The following is a 16,889-nucleotide window of genomic DNA, read 5'->3' on the forward strand; positions in this document are numbered from 1 at the left end:
CACCAGGCCAATACAAAGCACCGTCTTATCACAAAACTTACAGGAATATTTGTCCAAAATAATGGACATCGCTCCCGTTGATGTGCAGCTCGTAGGGAAGAGGGCTCTGTACATTCACCTGCCAGCTGGAGGGCAGACCCAACCAAGTGGCCAGACCCTGTCTGTTTGAAGCGCTGCCCTGGCTATCGGTACACCTCTCGGGAGCATTTTGGACTGGAAGAGACTGTTTCCTTTCGGCAGCACTGCTAGCTGACGCAACCGGTTTAATTCGGCGTTCCCATGCGGGTGCACACGGTCTGCCTGAGCTCGCTGCTGTTCCCAGCCCCGCTGCTCTGCTTGCTCAGCACTACCTGCATGCTTCCGCAGCAAAAATGATCCCGCACGGTATTACAGAGTCAAGCCAAGACAAGCTCTTTCGGTAACACGGCGAAGGAGCTCACGGAGGAAAAGTGTCTCTAGAAATGGCAGAGTGGAAGGGAGGGGTTTTAGCTTTCGTGGAAAAACAGAAAAACTTGGAAGCAAGCCAGGTGCTCATCCTCTCTGGAAGCAATCTCTCCCCCCCCCCCCCCCTTTAATAAAATAAGTTGAAGCTTTGCAAAGCCTAATTCTTTAAAAAATATAAAAAGTAATGAAATGAGCATGTGCTACCACCTGCTGTCCGTTATTTGCAGAGCAGCCTCCTCAGCACTGTCTGGCACCGGACGGTCTCCGCAGCGCGGGCAGCGTCGAGGCCTGAGGTCCCATCCCTGCCCCGGCACATCTGGAGCAGCTTCAGCCTGTGCAGGGACAGCCTCAGAGGGCAGGAAACAGCCACGCTAAAGAGCAAAGGGTTGAGGTTTTGCTGAATTATGTTCAATAAAGAGCAGCATCGAGGACAGAATTAGGAGACGAGGCTAAGGGCAAGGTCAAAAGGTGCCCAGGCTGGAGCAGTTCCATGTGAACGTCAGCTCCATGGATGCAGGTGGAGGTACCGAGATGGAGAAAACAGCACGGGCAGCTCCACACACCGACATCCTGGGAGCTCTCCTGGGGCCCGTCATCACCCACCGGCACATCACTGACGGGCTGCTGCTGCTACAAACAGCCATTATGGCAAAAAACGCCAAAAGATTCACTGAATAAATACGGGTTTAAATAAACAAATCCCCACCAGGTCATCGACTCCGAACTAGCAACACAGATCTGAAGCAATAAATCACCTAAGGCTGGCAAGAATAACAGCCTGGAGCTCACAAATACAAAGAATGTATTTAATTTTCTTGCTGTCGCTCGGGTGAGCAAACAGAGCGTGCCTGGCACATTAGGCAGCAAAGGTCCAGGCTCTTCTTGTGTTAACGTATTACCGATAATTATTTGTAAAATAAAATGGACACCAGTGGATTCAGTCTAGGAACTAACCATTCACTGCAGCCAAAGGACTCCCAGGAATCATTATCCTTCCAAAGTCTTGACAAATAGGAAATTAAAGGAGAAAAAAAGATCTGGTTCCAATTGTTGTCCAATTGTCAGAACCACATACGTCCTGAATCCATAGTTACACATAAGATCTTCCAGGAGAAAAAGAACAGAAAAAACTTCTGGACACATCAAAAATCCACCTTTATCCTTCTCAGCCTGCGCAGAGACTTTTGTGTTTGCAAGGGCCCTGGGCATGAAAGTTACACATCTCAGTCTTTACATACGCTTCTTCTGCAACATGTCACTGGTGCCACTGGTCCACGGTGCCTCTCGTCCAGCGCCCTCAAAACCCCTCTACAACTAATTAATCAAGCACACTGTTTTACAACGGTTAAATGAACTAATCCCTCACGTGCAACGTTATATAGCTGAGCAGCAAACTTCAAACACCAACTCAGTGCAGAACACGTTATGGAGTTGTCTCAAAGAGCCGATGTGCTCAGCTGTGCTGGCAGAGACCACACGTTGAACATTTATGAAAAAGAAATTGGGAAGGATGGTACCTTTTCCAAGCACATGTATGAAACTAAAGTATGGCTAAATTTAATTAATAAGTTAATCAGATATAATATTTTGATCAACTGCAACAGGAGGTTTGACTGCAGCAGAGATTTCATCAGTAACTTCCCTGGCCTTCCCAAGCCTCTTGCAGTTTGCTCTGAAAGCAAACCTCCCCTAAGCTGCTTTGGAAGCGATCATTTCTATAAGCGCGTTTACCCCAGTTTTATCTGAAACCGTTTCTGTTCAGCCAACGTGCTGGAGCAGTAACTACCAAGGAATAAAAAGGCCGATCCAGCATCGGTGTAAAGTAGAAAGGCAAAAGGTATTCAGAGAAAAAAGAAAGGGGGAATGAGTTAATGGCAATCCAGGCTTTACAAATATGTTTCAAGGGCTCTTCTCTTACTTTCCATCTGCCATAAAGAGAAGAAAGAAACAATCTACAGTGAAAAAAAAATGAGCAAAGGAAGAAAATAACATGTGTGCTAAACCCATTTTTTTCAAAGCCTTGATGGCATTTCTCTTCCGCAGCACTCCACATCTATCCGTAGGCTTGAGCCAGCGAGCGGATGCTGGGTTACTTCACTCTCATAGCATGAACTCATACTCCTTGCTATTCTCAATCTGTCACATTCAACAATCACATGCGAAAATGACTCAAGCTGCCAGTTGTCTGCGTGTTGTGCTCGTTGAGCGTTTGCCAGTTCCTCAGGAGTAGGCTTGATATTGAAAGCCACACTTTTGGAAACGTGATTTAGCTGGAGGCTGCTGCATTAGGCTCAAACATTTTGATTTTTGTCCTACAATTTTTTGTCCTTTTTTTAATCTTGCAGCCCAACGTTTCTGGACACAGAGGAAACAACGGCAGGTCAGATCGGTGGCTCGTTCAACCTGGCATTCCACCCCAACTGAAGGCATTTATTCGAAGTGCCTAATATTTTGGAAGGAGTGGAAAAACCCTTAATGCACCACACCAATCACCAGCTGTAAACGTTGGACAAATTTTCTTCCTGTCACCTGCAGCGATCACCTGAGAAGCAGGCAATGATTTTCGTCTTTTTCTGAGCAAATGCCGTTTCGTGGTGCAGCCTTCTAGCCAGCATGGCCATAGACACTGAGTCAACCCCCTCCCCTTTGCAGCAGTGAATACCCTGCGTTTGTTCCACTCACTGAGGTCTCCCAGCGCTTGGAAACAAACCTCTTCCAGTTTCATAATCTCAGCTCCAATGCCTGCCGTCAAAGCCTTCAAAGAGAAATTACAGCCCCAAGGATGCGTACCGTAGCCTCCGCTGACTACAGGGGCAGCCTATGGCGAGCAGCTCGCAGACACATACAACGTATGCCCGTGCTGATTTAGGCGAATCCTACCCCAGGGTGTCCAAGAGCAACGGCCCCAGCTCTGCAGCAGGGAAGCGATCAAACGTGTAGATCCAGGAGAAGCTGCCGAGTTTTAGTATTTCATTATTTTGGCTGTGTTGGTGTTTCGCCCAATACTATGTTGTCCCCCCTCTCTGCAAACCTCGTGTCCTAAGGAAAGTATTTCGTCGATTCAGATAATATAGAAACATCCACACTTTGCTAGCTAAATTTATTCAGTCATTTTGTATTTTTTTTGTAACTACCAATGAAAAAAAAAAGATTAGCACCTATAATACCTTCATGATTAAAGTGTACTTTATAAATTCAGTGGCGGGGTTTTTTTCCCCACTAGAGACTGTCCTTAGCCAACACTCTTCAGATAAATAATGATCTCCTATACAAAACATTCAGCAATTAGGACATTTAACATCTTGGAAATGTGTAACAGGTAGCAAAAGGAAGACTGTGTATAACTGTAATTGGAAATTGTATGAACTCACTTACTGTTATATAAGTACAATTTGTGCCTAAGGTTTGATGCAAGAAATAAGAAAATTATAGAGATTGATTCTAAAAGCTTCATGCAACCATTTTATTGTTATTCAAAGTAATTAAACTGAGTTACTAATTTACAAAAAGTAAACAATAAATCACTCATTCTGTCTCTCAAATATCACAAGTAAGGTCATGGTAATGATAAACGAAGTTTGCAACGTCTTCTAATAATGTAGCAAATGAACTTTATATTCAAGAAGCCTCCATAACTTCCCCCAATTACATAGATAGCTGTCTGAAAGCATACGGTTTGTGTAAAGACTGCATATACCATATGCACATATCACTTCACTTGCCACTGAAACAGTTGTGTCATGGGTGGAATGTGGCAACTCTACCCACACACAGTAATGTGATACAACAGATGAAGATAGTGGAAAGCCGTGAAACTGCATGGGGAAATTTAAGTAGATTGAGTCCATCTCTACTTCAATGGGAATTAGATCAGGCCCCAAATGAGAATTTATGCATGACAGCTGGATTAACATATATATTTCCTCAAAGATAGTACCTTTATAAGCTGTAGAGTTCCATAGTGTCACACTGGAGCATTAGTTCATTTTTTATTAAGAGAGAAACCATCATTTTGTAATTCATGGTAATTTCCTCCAGGACATAGGTCTCCTTAGTTATCTCTTTGGAGTCCTGATCCTACTTAATTTGCAAGGTGTGAGACTGCAGGAAGGACAGCTAACTGTATATTTGAGTTATAGTCCCCATATATTCTGGTTCATGAGTAGGAAACCGTGCAAGCGCCAGAGACCCAATTAAGTTAAAAGTTCAGCAGTCTTCCATTTCAGTGAACTAGCAGGCGTCAAATGATTATAGTATTATTGCGTTTTCTTACACAAGGAAAACTGCACACCCTCTTTTTTTTAAAACCGTGCCCAAGCGGCAGTACCCTGCCTGTGTGATCCGCGGTGTGAAATCCTGGCACTCCTGAAGGCTGGAGCTTCCTAGCAGTCGTACGAAACTAAACCAGACAAGCAGTGCCACGGCAGGGGGAAGCTTCACAGTGCAGGAGCGCAGATGGGATCAGCTTGCAAGTAAATATGTTTCTGTTGCTAGAGAAAAGCGTAGAAAGCAACAATGAATAAAGATGAAAAATAAGACGCTGATAGAAGATGGGAAAAAACCCGCCAAAAGGGGTACAAAGAGAAGAGGATATGGCAGAAAGGACCAAAAAGCTGGATGGGTAGTTTGAGCAGCTGGCTTTCCACTAATGAGAATCCTTCCATCTTACATCAATAATGCCATTATTTGGCATTTAACCACTCAGTTGTGACTCCATAACTGGGCATTCAAGTATTTCATAGCAATTTTCACTATTCACTCACATACATAAAAGCTCTCCCTGTGAAAGGCAAAGCCTGGTGCTCCTTTTGCAGTGCTTTGAATGCAACCAGGAGCTCTGTCCGTGTAACGAATGCATGCAGGTCATAGCTTTTTGCTTTTTCTTTCATATCATTAACTTAGTTTTAATATGAAAAGATCGTCAACTTGGAGAAAGGTAACCAAGAGTGGGAGAGGTGATTCTAGAGACAAAAATTTGTAAGAACCAGTCCATACCCAAAAAATGACAATGAGGAAAACATCACAGTTCATAATTCCAGCTTCTTTACTACTTTAGTAGTAAAGAGGTAGTAAAGTAGTAAAGTAACTTTCCAGTTACTTTACTACTACAGCATAGCACAAATGCACACAGTAGAGAATATTACTGTCTAAATGCTCCATAGACCTGCAAGCTTAAGCTCGAGAACAAGATTCAGCACACATTTTAAACTGTTACAGTCCTGATAACAGATCAAATATCTAAGCAATTATAACAGTCATCGAAATATGGCATAAGCATCTTAGGTGGTGGCAGAGCCAAGTATTAGTATCCATAACTGGCAAAAAGGAGTTAGAAATTCTTCTTTCTCTATGAAGTCTTCATACTAAATGCAGGTATTTCTAGAAAGAAAGCTTTTGATCATATTCAACTTCTTTTTAAGTACTTAGACTATTTTTGTGTAACAATGCATATTAAAGTAATGCTAAGGCTGCAAAGCCCTTACCTACAAATTGTGTCACCCCAGGATTAAAATTCCTTAATTCAGCTCTGTTGTGGATATGCATAAGGGGAGTTTTCAATTATCTTTTTATATACAAGTCTTCTGGAAACCACTGAACTCCATTCCATGCAGAGGAAAGCAGGAATATTAATTGCCTCGATGCTTTTTGTATGGGGCTTTCACTGTAGTTTTAAAGCTCAATAAACATCAAAGAGTTATCTTTACTATCCACCTCTGACAGAAGATGCTCTTACATTCACTCAGTAAATGGAGAACAGGCCATAAAACTTAAGGCTGAAATCATTAAGCATGCAATGATTTTAGATGTACAACATGAGTGCTCCAAGTCCTCATTTTTCAGAGTACCTGTCATTTTAGGAATGGCCCATGTGCAGAGCAGTGATCCCACTGATCTCAATAGCCATGGAAGCGATCCTGCCCTTCAGATCCCTGTCTCTCTACCTGGATATATTGAAAATGTAGAGGATAATTAAGCTCTGCCCTCCTATTCGGGTTCCCTCTCCTCCTCCCAGTTACTCCCTTCTTTCCTCCTCAGTATCTCCCCTGCTTTGCCCATAACTCTGCTCTCCTCCCCTGCATCATTTCTTGCCTCCAGTTACATTGGTTTTTCCACATTTCCTGGGCACAGAAAGTGGGGGAGCGGAGACCACTGAGCTTTTCCTTGTCCACCTCTTCTGTAACCCCAGACACAAGAGCTTTCACGAGCCATGACAGCTCTCAGGGTGGGGTGGTGTCTCTTCAGCTCACCCATCATATATGAGCCATGCAGGATGAAGGATATATCTTTTGCTACAAAAAATTTAGAAGTCAAACAAGCCTCTACTGTGTAACCATATATAGATATTTCAAAAGAGCATAGCTTCACCGAATTTGGCGATTTAAACAAAGCAAAAAGTACCATGGCTCAGCCACAAAGACAACTCTCTACCACAGGTTTCACATCCCTCTGTCAGTGCACGAGGGCAACAGGACCTCAAACCAGCTGTAGGTGTTGGTGAGACAGACCAAGTAGCATTCCCCGCGTCCTCCCAGGCACACCCCCCAGCTCCTGCCTTGGGTGCGCGCATGAAGAGGGGAGATGACGGGGGTGCTGAGAGTTTCTAAACTCCTCACAGCAAGTATTTCTGGCTCCGGGTATAAGGTCAGAAAGGTTGTAGGACATTCACCTTCATTTTGTGGGACAGGTGGTTGTGTGTCACAAGCAAGGTTTGGCCCAACTGCAGCCTTATTCCACAGCACAAGAAAAGGTATTTTTGTTTTAGGGCTAATGAATGAAAACTTGAGCTCAGAATATGGTAAATTTAACATTGTGTTTAAAAAAGGGACTAATTTCTGCTCTAATCTGATTGTCTTTAACAGAAGTACTGTCCCGAACTCAGGACAACGACACTCCGTGCGACACGGCAGCTCCCGAGATGTATGGAAACTCTCATGGGCAGGCAAAAGATTAATGGGAAGGGCTCTCTTCTGATTGATGAATCTGTGACCTTGAGCAACAAGAGCACTTGCACGAAGTATATCTGCCATGTGAGACAGACAAAATGAAAGAGGCTCATATTGCACTCTCGGATCTCATTAAGCACCCAGACCAGAAACACTGATACTGGCACTGGCCATCTGCTGCAGTGTTTGCCTGGTTACAGGTCTGATAACACTTAGAGGGAGCAAAAGTTAATCATACGTACAGATGAGCAACAGCACTTCTGCACAGGAAATTCAGTGGAGCGTAACAGTTTCTAAAAAAAAAAAAACCCCACATACCTGTTTTTACTTCATTCTGTTGTTCCGAACCACACAGGCAAGCTGGCAGTTCAAAGAAAAATTGTTGACGTAAAAGGCCATAACTTTAGACTCTTCAAATATTACCGGGTTTTTATAAATAACCTGTAAAGTTATCATAAAATTAACTAACTTCAAATCTGCCAAATTGCTGTCATCTCCTGTTAGTCTATATAATGGGCAATAATATGGAATTACTTTTTAATTCCTTTTAAAGTATTTCCTCTAATGCTCTTTTTTGTTTATCTGAGTTATTTGAGAATTAGTAGTATTTTCTGCCATTTGTTCTCCACTTGCAGCGATGCAGGCCCTCGCCAGTAGACCTTTCCAAGTCTACTGTAACATTACCCCAGCATCTATCCCCGAGGAATGAAGTTTCCCTGCAAGCGTTTTTCGAGAGACTTACAATCAGCTGAATTTTCTTTGCTGAGCAGCAATTCCTGGAAAATCTTGCAACGTATTCAAAGTCTTTCCTACTGCTTTTGGAGAATTAGCTCTGGGCAAAATGATACAGCCTATTGAGGCCATATCTGACCTAGAAAGTATTAACTGAAGAATGTGCGGGACAGCTGGTTATCGGAAAGAAAAGATACGCAGCGCAGGAGAATGACATGTAGAGCTACTCGAGTTAGTTCTGAATGACTGTCAGCTCTCCAGAGCCAGCCAAGCCCGGGAAGCAGATACGGCACTTCTGCCAGAGCCTGTGCCGCATCCCGTAACGGAGCGAGCTCAGATATCTCTAGCGCAGGACTGCGCCATGCCGCGAGGAGATAGTTTATCATCCGAGAGCATTTCAGATACGTGATATGATAAGGCTGTACAGAAATCTGAAGTATAGCAGGATTATTGCCAACAAAGTGCCAAAGGGCTCAGCCTGTCAACGGTGGTCGTTCTGCCATCAGGTTTGGTACAGAGCTTGCCAGAGTCATCTTTTTCAAAGCGCTGCTCTCGATGGTCGTTGGTGGTGTTCCTCAGCAGCACAACCAGGTACCGTCCTCCTTTAAATTATGTTAAAATAGAACACCTTGTTGCACAACAGCGTGAGCGCTGTTTATTTCCAGCTACATATCCAGTTGTACCTAAACAGATGAGGCTTCAATCCTTTTTTAGCTTTCCCAGTTCAGACATAGGGTTGTATATCTGGGATAATGGTTTTTTTTCTTTACTATTCCTGTCGATGAGGTGGGGCATACCATGCACACATTTGCTGCTGCATCACCAATGCTTGAACATTTTAACCCTATGAAAATCAGAGGAAATCCTTCATTTGGAAGTAATTCTTTACAATTTTGGCCGGTACTACACCACGGATAGCACTTCCCCACCATCACTTCACCTAGCATCTCTCAGCTTACTGTAACATCTTGTTGCACAGGGACAGTAATAACACCACTTAGTATTAAAGGACACTTCTTATTAAAAATAAAGGACAAGAACGTCCTTTATTTTTCCCAATACCTCGGTACACATCCATTAATCGGTTCAAGAGAGAAAATGATCTGAGCCGTAACCCGAGTTTCACAGAGGGGCTGTTCTGGTGGCCATTTCATGGGAAACACTGTTGGTGCAAATGTCACAGCAAAGGACCTGGGGCACTATTTTGCTCTTAAAGACACAAACATATAAAAGATATCCTCTTTCCTAAAAAGCGCTCAGCACACCATCCACATTTCGTCGGAGCACATCTACCGCAAGTTCGAGTTCCCGATTCGGACTTTTGCAGGAGAACTTAAAAGTTCTTTTTCAAACAAGTGACTATTTTATTTAGGCTTCCTGGACTCCTACTAGAAACCGCTTCCCTGCGATACTCCATTTACGCTGGTTTCGTGTTTTACGATAGAGCTGACACGTCCCTCTCTCCCACTTTCCTGCCTTCCCCTTCCCTCCTCGCCCGCGCCCCCCGCTCCTACAGCCGTACCCCGAAACATCCCTCCAGACGCCTTCCCCCACCCGTTACCACCCCCACGGCCCCCTGCCCCTCCCCAGCCCCTCCGTCCCCCCCACCCGCGAGTGCCCCCGAGCTCGCCCCGGCCTCCCGCCCCGCGTTGCCCTCCGCGGCCGCGGAGCGTGCGCGGAGTGTGGGCGGCCTGGGCGGGCGGGGCAGAGGGAGAGGAGGAGGAGGAGGAGGAGGAGGAGGAGGGGGGCCGGCCCGCCCGCAGCCGCCGCCGCCGCCGCCAGCGCCGCCATGATGCTTGTTTGCTTTCAATGAGTGTGAGGAGGAGGCGGGGGGGAGCTGCTCTCCCGTCCGGCCCGCGGCAGGAAACAAAGAGCCAGGCAGGCGGCGGAGCGAGGGCGGCGGGGGGACGGGGATGCTGCAGCCACAGGTAGGGGCGGCCCCGCCGCGGGGGGCGTCCGCGGCGCCTCGCCTGGAGGGGGGGCTCTCGCTCGGGGGGCACTACCGGGGGGGGGGGGGGGGGGTACTGCTGTGGGGGAGGGGAGCGGCGCTACAGGGCGGGGGGAGCCTCCCTCAGAGTTTGGCGGGGGGCCCTCCCCCGCGCCGTGTCGTTTGGGGGTGGCATGGGGGGGGGGGCGAGGCCCCTCGGGGCGTGAGGGGGCTCCGGGGGGGGGGCGGGCGGGCGGCGGCGCTGGAGGAAGCGCTGGGCCCCGGGCGGTTGTTGCTGCGGGGAGGCTCCGCGCCCCGGGAAGCGGGTGGGAAACGTCTGGTATGGAAGCGGGGAGCGGCGGGGAAAGGGGGCTCCGCCGCCGGGAACTTGCCCGGCCACGCACCCCCGGCCGGAGGCCAGTAAACAGCCAGCCGGCGTGCGGGAGGGAGCCGGGCCGGGCGGCGCCTCGCAGGGAGCCCGGGCTTATTTGCATCGGGAAGGCAATTAAGAGAAATTAGTATAATGGCATCTGGAAGCCTGAAGTTTTTTTGTTTTTGTTTTTGTTTTTTTTTCCCCTCACTGTGCAATTGAGTTTAAAATAATTAAACAAAGGCAGAGGGAAATGACATCAATCTGGTAATTGCCCGTCCACCCTCAGCGCACGGCTTCCCCGTGTCCCTGCCTCCCCGCAGGCCGATCTGCCTCGCTGAGAGCACACCGAGGACCGGCAGCGCTGCCTGTCAGCGGAGCGCCTCTCCTGCTCCGGAAGGAGCTGCCGGCAGCTGCCCGCCCCGCCGGCAGCGGGAGCCGCGGCCTCGCCGGCGCCGGGGCCCGGAGCGGCCCTCGCTCGTTCCGGCGGAGGGAAACGGCGAGGCAGGCGCGGGGCGTGATTGCCAGCCCCGGCGGCCAATGGGGGAGCGCGGGAGGCGGGCCGAGCGCTGGCACGTGAGGCCGCGGGACGGACGCATGCAGGGATAAACAGAGGGGAATTGGGGCGGGCGGGCGGGGAGCTGCGCTGCGGGAGGGGCCATGGCACCCGTGACAGCGGGGTCACGGAACCTCGGCGTGCTCCGGCGTCTGAACAGCAGTTACTCTTTAACTGAGCGAAGTAGGAGGAGGGGATTTTGATGGCGTTTGCTCGACTCGGACAGGTGTATGGGGACTCGGACCTGGAGTGGGTGCAGGACTGCTGCATCGTGTGCACTCTCAGGCGTGGGGGAGTGGGGCAGTAGCTCCCGGACTCCATGATCTGCCATCATGCTTACGGGGCAGCTTGTCTCATTTATCATTTTATAGAGAATTTTAAGCCTGGGGTCAGGCAAGGCTTTAGAAGAGTAGGGATCTATACACCGGTCTCTATCTTGATATACATGCATATTGTGAACACGTATTTTACCAGCAATTTTTCCACAAACATTAAAAATTTGTATGAAACCTACGTTGTGTAATACAAGAAATATATTCAGAACAAATACGGCAGAACAGAGGTTTTGGTGTGGTTTTTTTTTTTTTTAATACAGATACCTGTATTTCCATAACTGCATAGAAAATTGTATTACTGAAAATATAGCTTCACAGACGGGTATTTGCTTTGTAACTAGAGCTGCAGATGTTCTGGTTTTTCGTTTGATTTCTGGGGTTTATTTTCTTAATCTAGATTTCGCCACACTGGGTAACTAATTCAAAATTCAAGGGATTAAGAAATACCTGTGGTATTTGTCTGGCTTAAATACAAAGATGTGCAAGTGTTGACTGGTAATTGTATTGTATCTTGCATTTTTTTTCATTCTAGAGCAGGTCTCGTAATTGGGAATTTATCAGCATTTCCACTGGGGTAATTTTACAGGATTATCCGCCCTCTGTTCTTCCTGCTGGTTCATCTGGACTCTGTGGAGTTTGCTGCTAGCAATGAAGCCTTCTGTGGGGGTTTATTCATGCTATTACTGAAATGGAGCCCTTCGTATTTGGATTAACTCTTTGTTCACTTTTCACCTGAATCGCTTGGATCAGTCCATTTATAAAAAAGGATACTACCATGCATCTCTTTTCTGTTTGCATTTTGAAGTTGAACTCTGAATACAGGCTTGATCTGTTCAGGCTGTTTACTTTGCTTGAATTTTAGAGGAAGACCTGAAATATAAAGATAGATGGGACTGTAATACTGCATGGGCAGGTAAATACTTTTGACGTTTTATATGTGAAGACTTGGAAACGTGTTACGAAGGGTCACAAATTGAATAAGCATGGTACCTTTCAAGGTAGAAATCATTAAGATCAGGCTGTACTAGATATTAGGAAGACATTCTTTTAAGCAAGTGCAATGTTCATGATGGAAACTACTGTCTTTAAAATGGGGGTGAATGCTCCCAAGATTGAGCAAACTAAAAATTCTTTCCCAACAGATGCACAAAAGCATCTATTTTTTTTTTAAAGTGTGGCAGTGTAAATAAAAACGGTCCTGTTAATCTACCACCAAAAAGCTAAGTATTTTTGTTTGTAGTGCAGTGTGTCTTACCATTTGGATTACTAGCGTGCCTAGGAAGCCGGGTGGTGAACCAGAATTTCTCCTTCCACATGTGCAGCACCTCCTACAACAGGCAGCCCCTGCTGCAGAGGCCCTGGTTCTGTTTGCTAACAGACTATTGAGTTTTAAATTATTGTCTGTTTTTGTCATGTAATTTTGGCTGCACATGTGTACGTGTGCAGTCTGTACCGTTACATCCCTGGCCCAAATGGTGCTGCATTAAGCGAAGATTATACACAGACAGTATCTTTATGCCTTTCAGTCTTCAGAATTGAAAGAATATACAAGAATTGTCACTTAATTCCATAGGGGGTTTTTTTGCTAGGAGAAATATGTAGTATTTAAGGGTTACAATTGTGTATGATGAGCTGAAAAAAGTACCACTGATGTTAAAGCCCCACAAGCACAATCTCAAAAGACCCTACCTGTAGATTTTAGTCCTAGTTGCATGAGACAGAGGTTGACCCTTGCCCTGTTGCATACAACGTATCTGGGGTTTTTTTAATCCGTATATTGAGATTTTACGCTGTTTTCGGTGTCAAAATACTTTACTGACATTACTGAATCCAGTATAAATTTAGACTTCTTCATGGTGTGATTTTGAAAGCTTTAGACCTAAATTGCTCAAACTGAGTCACTGCAGGGTTTCATCTGTTTTGTATTTCTTCTTCAATGTTAGTGCTTCACACTTGGAAGTGTGATTATTGTACAATATCCTGCAAGATTATTAGCATTGTATTAAGTGACATAATTTATGTTCCTACATTGAAATTGGGTTGTAGAAGTCCACTCAACAGGGAAGCTTGGCGTAAGCTTGGGGACCTGCACTCACAATTTCTACATTGAGCAATTTCTGCAGTTGAAGTCCTGGAAGAGTTTACAAATGCTTAGGCAGGTCCCATAGCAAAAGCTGTTTAAATGCTTAACGTGTACTTTTGAGCTACTCATTATGCTTCCAAGATGGTGCTTATTTAAAAAAAAAAAAATCAGTACAACTCAATTTTCTCTTTTGTAAGACTGCAACATGAATCCTTTTGTTAATGCCTCAGAGGGCTTTTTTTAATCAAGGAGAGACTAGGAGCAGAAAATATATACATAGTTGTTTACTTTAGAACTAAAATACTTGCTGTTAGTATTGCAATTTATGCTATAATGGAGCTCTGCAGGAAGAGATTTATTTTTTTTTTAGACTGGGAAAGCCATTAGATGTGTTATGGAGGCTGCCATAGATGTTGTGATCGCAGCCTGGATATTCTGATGGCTCTCTTGCGTGCCTTAGTTCATGTTCCTGATATGCAACCTTTATTTTGCAAGTTAAGCGGCTTCCTATGTTAAGCCTCTCCTAAAGATGTTGTACCATTTTATAATACCAGTATCTTCAGGGCCTCCTTCAGCTCTTTGAACTCCCCCCTTTCCTTAGCAAGGCAGCAGTTTCAGTCTGAAGACTGGGGGTTTCTAGAACATGCTGAAGCAGTCTGAGTGATAGCTCATGTCATTAGGGTACAGCATCTTGCCATAGTTAGGAGACCATGAAGTATATAATAATTTGATATACGGCATATTACCAATAATCTGTGCAGCTTTACTGCCTGAGCTATTTTGAAGTATATGGATGAGTGAAGCGTGGATCCTGCAAGTTGATCTGACTTAAATGGTGCTCCACAAAAGTATCTCTGCATAGATCAGTTTATAGAGTCAGGGATCAGAAAAAAACTTTAAGCACTGGCTGCGCTTCAGAGACAGATCCTTTCATGTGGTTTTTGGAACAAAAAACACATTGAACCGACACCTACAAAGACAGGAAGGCTTGAAACTAAAGTGAAAACACAACTAGGTTTGAGCGTGCACCATCTGATACATATCACCTGTCAGAACAAGGAGACAGCATCGTAATAGCTAAATAATAAAAAGTGGCATGAAACATCTTCATAAACTGACCATTAGCACTTTTTAATATTCTTTTAAAGAAGTTTTGTAACAGTTGTCCACCCAACAGAAGAGCTTTGCCTGACAAAGCAAAGGTCCTGTGGACTAACATAGAGGAGTTTCAGTGCTGCCTTAATCACAAGTCATCTGTATATAGAGTACTTTCAGGAACAAGAGTTTTTAGGAACAAGTGATCTGTGTGAAGAATAATTAAAACTAGGAAGGAATCCTTGCTTTGCTGAGAAACATCATGAAAGACCCACCTCTGGAGAGCTGAGAACTGATTGTACAGTAGTTGTCAGTCATGGCATAGATGCTTTCTAGCAATCGGCTAGATAATCCATGGTTTCTTCTGGTATAGTATGTCAGGACTTTTCTCCAGTGGCAGAACTTGGAAAGCTGCTACTTTGGTTGCTCATTAACTCCACATAATCTACGTCAGTACAACTGTTGTTGGAGTAATACTGAAAATCATCCAGTGGTGTGGCTGGAGTGGTGATACCTTTTTTTTTTTTTTAAACCACCAACAATAAACCCCACTTTCTTAGCTGGGTATCATTGTTGGTTTTCACCATTGTCTCACAGACAGCTGCATCAACACACCAGAGGGAGGTGATGAAGTGGAACATGGGGACAGGAAAGAAATCTTGAGTTGGCTTTGCTGTGCAAGAGCGTGATTGTGGAACAACATTCTTAAGCTTGTTGGTTTAACTTGAAGTCAAAACAATCTATGAATAGTCTGCTTGCTTCTGTCAGGATGCAGCTAGCTGGGTAGAGCATGAACTGCGTGAACGAGTTCTGTGATATCCTGAACATCAGTTAGTTTAGCAACTCGAATATTAACAAGAATTTAAATATCTAGAAATTGTTTTTCAGGAAGGCAAAGATTTTTGGATTTAGATACTGACATCTCTTGTCAAGCTCTTGTTCAGATCTGTAGCAGGAATGTTGAAAATGAACTCATGTCCAAACTTCATTTAAAATAGCTAGGTTATCTCTTACTAAAGTTTTATTGCAAGACTAAGAATAATGTTGTGTGGTGACTTCATGTTTTTACCCACAAAACAACAGAAATGTGGTAAGTATTCTGCAGATGCGTAAAGGAAAATGTGGTGAGGAACATTGTGGTATACACACCAGTATTTAGAATAGCTTACTGAGTTGGACCAAGATAAGAAATTGTGCAGTAGTTACTCTAAACAAGAATTAATGTTCCATGTTGTGAAGAATCATAACTAAATCATCAAATATTATTGCCTGGACACAACCAGTGGAGTGAGAGTTGGTACTGTATTAACATTTTGGAGTGTAAGACCATTCTCATTAGCTTTCTGAAGACATTTGTAGGCGAAGCTTTTAAGCCTCGGTCTTACTGCCTATCTGCATTTTTTAAACTTGAAGATAAATGTTTTACGACAGAACTCTTCCTTTTAAAGTTGATCTTTTAGGTTCCATCTTATTCGTAAAGTATATAATTATGTAATGCAAGTAAATTCTTAAAGTAATTAGTGAACCTGACAGATCTTTTAATGTATTAGCATTTCAGAATACACTAAAATAGAAAATGCAAAAATCTGAGTGTTGTATAGTACTCATTAGGTAGCCAAAGTGTTTCTAGGGATACCAGTTAAAGGTCAGCCTTTGCTTTGCAATTTGGTTTTGCATTAGTGTTTGTTTTGTATACAGCGGCCTTTTACTACAGGCATAATTACATACAATTGCTGATAATTAGAATAGTTCTTAATTATCTGGACTACATCTATGCTACGCTGAGAACATGTGGACATAGTATTTCTAATCAGTAGATGTTGTGCAGGGTAAGGGGTGGGAATTTGAGTTCTTTATCATGAGTCAGATAAAACAACTCTATCTTGTAGGTCTGTCTAGAAGATGGAGCAGTCAAAGGACCTCTGCGCTGAATTGTGCCTTTTGTATTCTGACTATTTTAGAGTTCTCTTTTGAACCCAAACTGGTCTTCATAGCAACTGACCATGGAAGTGAAAATTGCTTCTTTGCACTAGTGAAACTATGGTAAATAAGTCTTTCACAGCTTCCAAGGTTTAGGGGGTTACATGTACACCATTAAAATATTGGACTGCAGGTTGCTCATCTGATAGGAAATTGTGATTGCGAGTGGAGGGGTGGTAGGTTGGGCAGGAGGAGACGTAGAGGTTTGGAAAATGGGAACCTCCCTACCCCTGCCACACACCTTGTAAGCAGCCACTGTGCATTTCTATAAACAAGTAGTTAAGAAAGACAAATAAACTTTAATTAAATTTGACATACCTGCAGGTCAAAACTGAACAATATGGTGGTCTTAAATATGCATTGACTGATTTTTGGACTTAACAAAATTTAAAGCCTGATCTAGTCAGTGCTATATAGCTTTAT

The 16,889-nt window shown here is 44.4% G+C and overlaps 1 protein-coding gene across 2 annotated transcripts in view; it reads left to right on the forward strand.

Moving 5' to 3' along the window:
• The first annotated feature begins 9,879 nt into the window (after positions 1–9,879).
• Positions 9,880–16,889, forward strand: part of CNOT6 (CCR4-NOT transcription complex subunit 6) — a 30,834-nt gene continuing 23,824 nt past the window's right edge. The window contains exon 1 of one of the 2 annotated variants that reach the window (XM_075509458.1): positions 9,880–10,048. The gene's annotated coding sequence lies outside the window, so the exon portion shown is untranslated. Of the gene's footprint in view, positions 10,049–12,125; positions 12,222–16,889 lie in introns of those variants that run through there. The other variant, XM_075509459.1, reaches the window with a different exon arrangement.

This window comes from Mycteria americana, chromosome 8, assembly GCF_035582795.1.
Source record: "Mycteria americana isolate JAX WOST 10 ecotype Jacksonville Zoo and Gardens chromosome 8, USCA_MyAme_1.0, whole genome shotgun sequence".
Taxonomy (NCBI): domain Eukaryota; kingdom Metazoa; phylum Chordata; class Aves; order Ciconiiformes; family Ciconiidae; genus Mycteria; species Mycteria americana.